This window comes from Marmota marmota, unplaced genomic scaffold, assembly GCF_001458135.2.
Source record: "Marmota marmota marmota unplaced genomic scaffold, marMar, whole genome shotgun sequence".
Lineage (NCBI taxonomy): Eukaryota > Metazoa > Chordata > Mammalia > Rodentia > Sciuridae > Marmota > Marmota marmota.
The window spans coordinates 1,809,048-1,816,816 of NW_026000026.1; the positions used below are offsets into that span (position 1 = coordinate 1,809,048).

General features: G+C 49.8%; 1 long non-coding RNA gene across 1 annotated transcript; it reads right to left on the minus strand.

Moving 5' to 3' along the window:
* Positions 1-2,144: 2,144 nt before the first annotated feature.
* LOC125618937 lies at positions 2,145-7,760 on the minus strand. Its single transcript, XR_007350318.1, has 3 exons — positions 7,473-7,760; positions 3,026-3,101; positions 2,145-2,579 (listed from the first exon to the last, which is right to left on the minus strand). It is a non-coding gene; the product is annotated as an uncharacterized LOC125618937 (long non-coding RNA).
* Between the last annotated feature and the right edge of the window lie 9 nt (positions 7,761-7,769).

The following is a 7,769-nucleotide window of genomic DNA, read 5'->3' on the forward strand; positions in this document are numbered from 1 at the left end:
TTTCTGAGAAGTGTCTGTTCAGTACCTTGGCCCATTTACTGATTGGGTTGTTTTTCTGGTGTTAAGATTTTTGCGTTCTTTATATCTAGAGATTAGTGCTGTATCTGATGTGCGTGTTGTAAGAATTTGTTCCCAATTAGCAGGCTCTCTATTCACCTCATGGATTATTTCTTTTGCCGAGAAGAAGCTTTTTAGTTTGAGTCCATCCCATTTACTGATTTTTTAAATATTTATGTTTTAATTGCAGTAGGACACAATATCTTTATTTATTTATTTACTTTATTAATTTATTTTTACGTGGTGCTGAGAATCAAACCCAGGGCCTTCGCATGTGCTAGGCAAGTGCTCTACCGCTGAGCCCCAGCCCAGCCCTGGTTTCCATGGTTTCTGAGAAGTCAGCCAGTTCTAGCTTCTACCCCTGCATGCCATGTGTTGTTTTTCTAGGGCTCTTTTTAAAAATTTTTTTCATTTCGTATTTGCTTTCCAGCAATTTGACTATGATGTACCTACACTTGGTTCTCCTTGAGTCGATCACAGAATTTTTCTTTTTCTTTTGTGGTGCTGGGGATGGAACCCAGGGCCTTGTGCATGTGAGTCAAGCCTCTACCAGCTGAGCTCTATCCCCAGCCCCAGAATTTCTTACATATGTAAGTTCATGTTTCTCACCACATGTAGGAAGTTCCAGTCATTTTTTCCTCCAGATACCTTTCCCCACTCCATTCCTTCTCTCCTCTCTTTGTAAACCGTGTCACACACAGGCATGTGACATTGCCCCACAGGCGCCTCCTTTAGATTGGATAAGTTCTACTGAGACATGGTCAAGTTCACTGCGTGATCCCTGCTCTGCTCTTAGTCCAGTTAACTTTCACTGAAAACATTTTCATTTTCAGTTCGAGAATCTCCATTCAGACCTGTGGTTCCTGTGATCTGCCATGACTGTCTCCATCTATCCACTGTTGAAAGCCTATGTTCTGCACACCAGTGGGCACGGTCATGGGGTTGCCTTGACATCCCGGCTTGTTAACTCCATCATCTGGGTCCTGTCAGGGTCGATCTCCAGCCTTCTTTTTTTTGAGAATGAAATCACATTATTTTCTTTTAATATTGGTTGATTTTGGATTGTGTCCTTGACATGATGATAGTCTGTGGTAAGTCTGCATTCTTTTAAAATAGTGCTGATTTTTTGTGTTAGTTGGCAATTGACTTGACGGGACTCAGACCACACTCTATCCTTGGGGAACTTTGTGTTTTTGTACTGGAGGTTGAACCTAGGGGTGCTCTACCACTGGGCTGCATCCCCACTTGATTTATTTTTGGGGACAGGACCTCACTAGGTTGCCCAGGCTGGCCTCAAACTTGCGATCCTCCTGCCTCAGCCTCCCAAATTGTTGGGATTACAGGTATACGCCACTGTGCCCAGCACACTCTGTCCTTTGGCCAGGCTGTTTGGGGTCTGGCTGACCGTGGTTCAGAGGTCAACTAAAGACCGAGGCAAGAGTTATCATCTGATATGGGTCTCCCCTTCTCTGGGATGCCCCTTGCCTTCCAGAGGTGCCACTGCCTCACTCTGCCTTCCAGCTCTTCAGGCTACAACGACTTCAGGTTGTTGCTGGAGTTTTACCTGCCCTTCATGGTCTGGCCTGGGTCTTGACCTCAGACACAGGTGGCTCACCGGCCCTGTCCTGCTTCCTAGTGCTGGCTCCTCTCCAGAGTCTGGGCCTGGGCTCACTCCCTGTGACCACAGCTAATGCTGGTTTGCGTGCTGCCTGGCTTGTGGCACTACCCGAAGGAGGGCGAGTTCAGGAGGAGTCTACCATCCTGGAAATAGAAGCTCAAACTCGTGGACAAAATCAAGAAAAAAACAAAACAAAACAGCTGGGATTTAAAAATTCATTTTGCTGCTGGGCATGGTGGTGCACGCCTGTAATTCCAGAGACTCGGGAGGATGAAGCAGGGGGATTGCAAGTCCCAGGCCAGCCTTGACTAAGCAAGAACCTATGTCAAAAAAATAAAATTTAAGCTGGGTGCAGTGGCTTACTCCTGTAATCCCAGTGACTCAGGAGGCTGAGGCAGGAGGATCGTGAGCTCAAAGCCAGCCTCAGCAAAAAGCGATATGCTAAGCAACTCAGTGAGACCCTGTCTCTAAATAAAATACAAAATAGGGCTGGGGGTGTGGCTCAGCGGTTGAGTGTCAGAGTTTAATCCGTGGTACCAAAAAACAAACAAAAAACCCACACCTGAAATCCAGGGTTATGGTTTAGATCTGAAAGGTCCCTGAGAGGCCCATGTGTTAGGATTTGGTCCCTGGCATGGTGCTTTCAGGAGGTGGTGCAGTCTTTGGGAGGTGGGTCTAGAGAGAGGGCCTCAGGCGTTGGCAGGGTGCCCTCTGAGGGGACTGCGAAACCCCAGTCCTCCCCTTCTTCTCTTTTGCTTCCTGGCCACAAGCAAGTGGTTCTGCTCGGCCACATGCTTCTGCCCTGATCAGTGCCTCACCATAGGCCCAAAGCCACGGGGCCAACCAGTCAGGGGCTAAAACCTCCAAAACAAGCAAAAATAACCCTTTTCTTTTCTTTTTTCTTCTGAGAGAGAGAGAGAGAGAGAGAGAGAGAGAGGATCAGAACCCAGCGACCCGCACATGCCAGGTGAGCGCTATTGCTTGAGCCACATCCCCAGCCCCCCCTTTCTTTTTATAAGCTAATTTTTTCAGGTATTTTGCTATAGTGACAGCTAACACACCTACTCTCCTGAAAAACTTGAGTTTCACTGAAGTTGCTTTGAAAGGTGCACCAAACCATAAGTGCTGTCATTGTAAAGTTTGTTAGTAGGCATTGTTGAAACATATAAATTGAGATATTAGATGCTGACCACTAAATATCAACTAAAAGGAAAAAAAATGAAACTTTTAAAATTAAGAGACCCCCTATAAGAATATCAAAAAACAATACTGCAACATAAAACTAATGAAAAGACTGACAGTCAGAAAATTGTAAAATATGATTGAATGGCAAGGCATGGTGGCACACACCTGTAATCCTAGCTACTCCAGAGTCTGAGGCAGGAAGATCACAAGTTCAAGGCCAGTCTGGCAGCTTGTTGAGACCCTGTTTCAAAATGAAAAATGAAATGGGCTGGGGGTGTAGCTTAGTGGTAGAGTGCCCCTGAATTCAGTCCTCAGTAACAAAAACAAAAGCACCACTGGGAGATGTTAGACAAGAAAACTAAATACCTAGAGGGGTCTACCGATTCAACATAGTAATAGAGTTGTTTCTCCCAAATATGATATATATATATACATATATATATGTATTTTCTCCCCAAATATGAAAAAAATTCATGAAAAATTCACAAAATGAAATTTTCCCTGGTACTGGGAGTTGAATCCTGTGTCCTATGCATACCAGGGAAGTGTTCCACCACTGACCTACATTTCTAGCCATTTTTTTATACTTTTTTATTTTAAGACACAGCCTTGCTAAGTTGTTCCAGCTGGCCTTGAACTTGTGATCTTCCTACCTCAGCCTCTGAAATGGAGTCCTTGGGATCATGGTGGGCATCACTGCACCTGGCTGGAATTTGGGTTTTACAAATTGAGATGTGACCTGAAGGTGGACAAGTTATTTTAGGAATTAACCAATGCAAAAAGAAATTCTAAAGACCCACCTGAGGGACATCTCGCTTTAGGAAAGTCCAGAGCATTGCACCTTCCAGGAAGGGTGGAGGTGAGAAGCCACCCAGTTGCTCCCCTGGATCTAAGGCCTGCCTGTCTCTTTGGCATTCTGGGAGGGAGACCTTCAGGAAGTCCGACACTCCAGAGCGCTGGCAGGAGAGGGTAGTGCCTCCTGAAATTCCCACAGGCTCCTTTCTGTGAAGCCCAGCCGTGAGGCTATGGCTGCTCTTGGTGGAAGTTAGCCAAGAGGCTCTCCAGGTATTGCTGAGGCTCACCCACAGTCTGCTTGGGAGGTCCCATCTGTCTCAGGAGGGAAGGGCCTGCCTCTAGTTAGCAGGAGAGCGGGCACCTCACCATGGGTGTCCAGCTGGGCTTAGTGAGGGGATGGAGGAGTTGATCAGCTCTGGGGCCTGGCAGCCTGAGGGTCTGAATGCTGGCTTCTCTCCCTACCAAGAATGCAACCACAGGCCAAGGACTTAACCTCCTCAGGCTTTGGTTCCCTCTCCTGCAAATGGGCTCATAGGGGTATTGGGTGGTTGGTTCTCATGACTCCTGGGCCCTCAGCCTTGTCCGTGGTGAGGGAGTCCTGACTGAGCAGGTCTATCGTTACCAGGCTCTTCCCTGTCCCTCAGGTCAGGCTGCTGGGTCCCATCCCAGCTCCTGGGCTTGTGTCCTCAGCTGAAGATTTGGTCAGGCTCTCTAGGGCTTTCTCTGCAGGAGTGACCAGACTGGGAATCAGGCGTACAGGGCTGAGTCATGTCCCCTCCCTCCAATGCATATCCACCCAAAACAAAAGAAGGGACCTTATTTGTAGGTAGAGTCTTTGCAAATGTAATGAGTAAAGACCTCTCAAAATCATTCTGGATTTAGGTCCCAAATTCAAGGACAGGTGTCCCTATAAGAGGAGAAGTACTGGTAACCTAGGAGGCAAAAAAGGGAGAGGGTACTGTCATATAAGGAAGGACCCCCTGGAGCCACCCGAAGCTGGAAGAGGCAGGAAGGACCCCCTCCTCTGTTGCCTCAAGAGGGAGTGCAGCTCTGTCCACAGCCTGATTTCAGACTCGGCTTTCAGAGCTGTGAGAGAGATTTGGGATAATTTATGGCAATGCTAACAGATGTGTGCACCTGTGTTGGCACAGTAGGTTTGCGCTCATGAGCGAGTCCCTTGGATGTGGGTCCACTGACCACGCTCATGTCCCTCTGAGTCTACATAGCTGAGAAAGGCTGCCTGAAGGGCTAGTGAGGTCACCCAGGAAGTGGAACCCTGGGAACCAACCCTAGTCCTCCAGCTGCCACCTGGCTGTATGTCCTTTAAACAAAAATACATGTGGGAGCTGGGTGCAGTGGCCACACCTGTAATCCCCGTGACCTGGGAGTCTGAGGCAAGAGGATATGCAAGTTCAAGGCCAGCCTCTTGCAAGCGAATGAGACCCTATCTCAAAATAAAAAATAAAAAGGGCTGGGGTTGTGGCTAGGTGGTAGAGCACTTGCCTAGCATCTGTGAGGCACTGGGTTTGATCCTCAGCACCACATAAAAATAAATAAATAAATAAATAAAAATCAACGGGCAGGGGGGCTGGGGACATAGCTCAGTTGGTAGAGTACTTGCCTGGCATGTACAAGGCCCTGGGTTCAATCCCTAGCACTGCCAAAAAAAAAAAAAAAAGGTTGGGGATGGTGCTCAGTGGTAAAGCGACTCTGGTCCAACCCCCACACACATACACACCATTAACAGAAGGCCTGTGGTATGATGAAGGGCTTCAGCATCCAGAGCACCATGGAATCACTCACTGGGGTTATATTTATTTCTAAATGTAAGTGTGTCTGATGCTCTATTTTTATGGAAAAGCGATGCTGCTTACTGAATTTAAAAGACCCACAGACTTGCTGGCTCGGGAAGCTGCTGCTTTGGCCACCTGCTCATCTGTACTGTTTTGGGGTCTGCCACTCTCCCTCATCCCAGATTTTCTTCCACGTTTCCATGTAGTGCTGGGAGTTTCCAATTGTTATAGTCCCCCCCTTTCTCTTTATGATGGGCAGGACTTCAAATTTCATACTACAGAAGTCATAACTGCTTGTGGCAACATGGAAACCATACATAGATTGTGCGCTGCAGGTATCAATCTGTAGATCATACACTTAAAGAGAAACCTTTCCTGAGTCTCCAGGGTGGCCAGGGCTGAGCAGCTGTGTGTCAACTGCTCTTGTGAAGTCTTGTGGGAAGTCTTGAGGGAAGGAGCCTCAGGATTTCCTGGCCACTCCCACCCCTACCTCATCCTAAAGATGGGCAGTGCTCTTGAAAACAGTAGCTGTACAACTGCCTGAGCCATGGATCCTATGTTGCCCAAACACTTTTGGTGCACAGGACCATTCTGCAAGGGATGAGTGGACATGGATCCTTATCTCTGCCACATTTGCTGATGCTGTGGGCTGTGGGGAACTCCAGAGAGCACTGGCAGTGACATGAGCAAGTACATGGTGCAGGAGGCTGAGCCCCTCCTGCAGGGGCTCAGGATCGTAAGGGGCAGAGGGGTCCTCAAAGGGCCTTTGGAGGACCCAGCAGCCACCACTCTGTGGCTGACTCCGAAAGATTTCAGCAGCAGGGTTGGGGTTGTAACTCTGTGGTACAGCGCTTGCCTAGCCCATGTGAAGCACGGGGTTTAACCCTCAGCACCACATAAAAACAACTAAATAAATAAAGGTATTGTGTCCATCTCAACTAAAAAAAATAAAAAAAAAAAAGATTTCAGCAGCAGATGTGCAGGTAGGAATGTGAGTGGTGGGAACCCCCAAAGTTACATGGGCCTTGGGGCTGGAGGCCTGGGAATCTAGATTTCTTTCACCTGGCGTCCAGCTTTCTGCCCCAGTCCTACCTGAGAGTTTTGAGGGACACACACAGCTGTACCACTACCCAAGGTGCTCAGGGGCTGATGGCAGCCTGCTGCTAATGGCTTGATCTACTTTAAAATTTTCTCATTAGTCAACATTTAAAAATTCTGAGATTTGGGGCTGGGTAAAGTGATAAAGTACTTGCCTACCAGGAACCAGATCCTGGGTTCCATCCCCAGCACTGCAAAAAACAAAACCAAAAAACAGATTTTACATGCAACTCCAATTTTTTGCTCCTGTTGGAAGATTCAAGCCATGCCCACGCTGAGCTTAAGGTGCCCTTGGAGTGGGGCACAGCGCCCTCACGCTCGCTCCCAGCTTCCTCACACCCAGCCTGCTATATTCATGTACATTCCGGTCCTCTGGAGGCTAACGTTCAAATACGAAATTCCCGTTGATACCTTATAGGATTTATCCCAAACACCTTTCCTAGGCTCCAATCTGTGCTGCTCCTTAGGGACATCGGTGTCAAGAGAACAGGGGGAGAGGGTCGTGCACTGCAGGTATCAAGCGGTTGGGAAGGCTGCGGGAGGATCACGCACAGCGCCGGAGCGCCGCTTAGGAGCGCAGCAGTCCCTCTAAGGTCTGCAGCCCCGCCCGCCCGCGGTGCTCCCGGCACGACCCCGGGCCTTAGGGACCGAGAGGTCCGGGCCTGGGGCCTTTCTGGACACGGCTTCTGGGCATTTCCAGTGGGGGAGGGGCGGAGAAAAGAAAACCTACGGCAGTGTCGATGACACCGTCAAATGCTTAAAACACCCGCCTGCCAGAAGTGGAGAATGCGGTGCAGCCCGAAGAGCGGTAGAGACTAGGTGCGTGCACACTTCGGTTTAGGCGATTTATTACCCTTCCCTCCCCCAAACAGAAATAAAGGGCAGAAGACGGCTTCCGGGCGCGGCGGTGCAGGCGCTGCGCTTACCGGCGCTCCGCGGGAGCCCACGTCGTCCGGCGGTGTCCTCCGCCTGGCTCGCCGCAGCCATTTTGGAGCGGCGGAGACAAAGAGCAGACCCGCCGCCTGTGCCTCGACCGCCGGCCCCGAGCGCCGCCGCGCACCCGCCAGCCCGCGCCCGCTCCCGCACCCGTTCCCACACCGGTACCCATACCCACACCCCGCGCCCGCGCCCGCGCCCGGCCTCTGGCGCTCGCGGCCATTGGCTGCGCCTTTTAAGCCCGCGCCGCAGCCAATCAGCGACGCCAGGGCGCGGGCGGGGGCGGC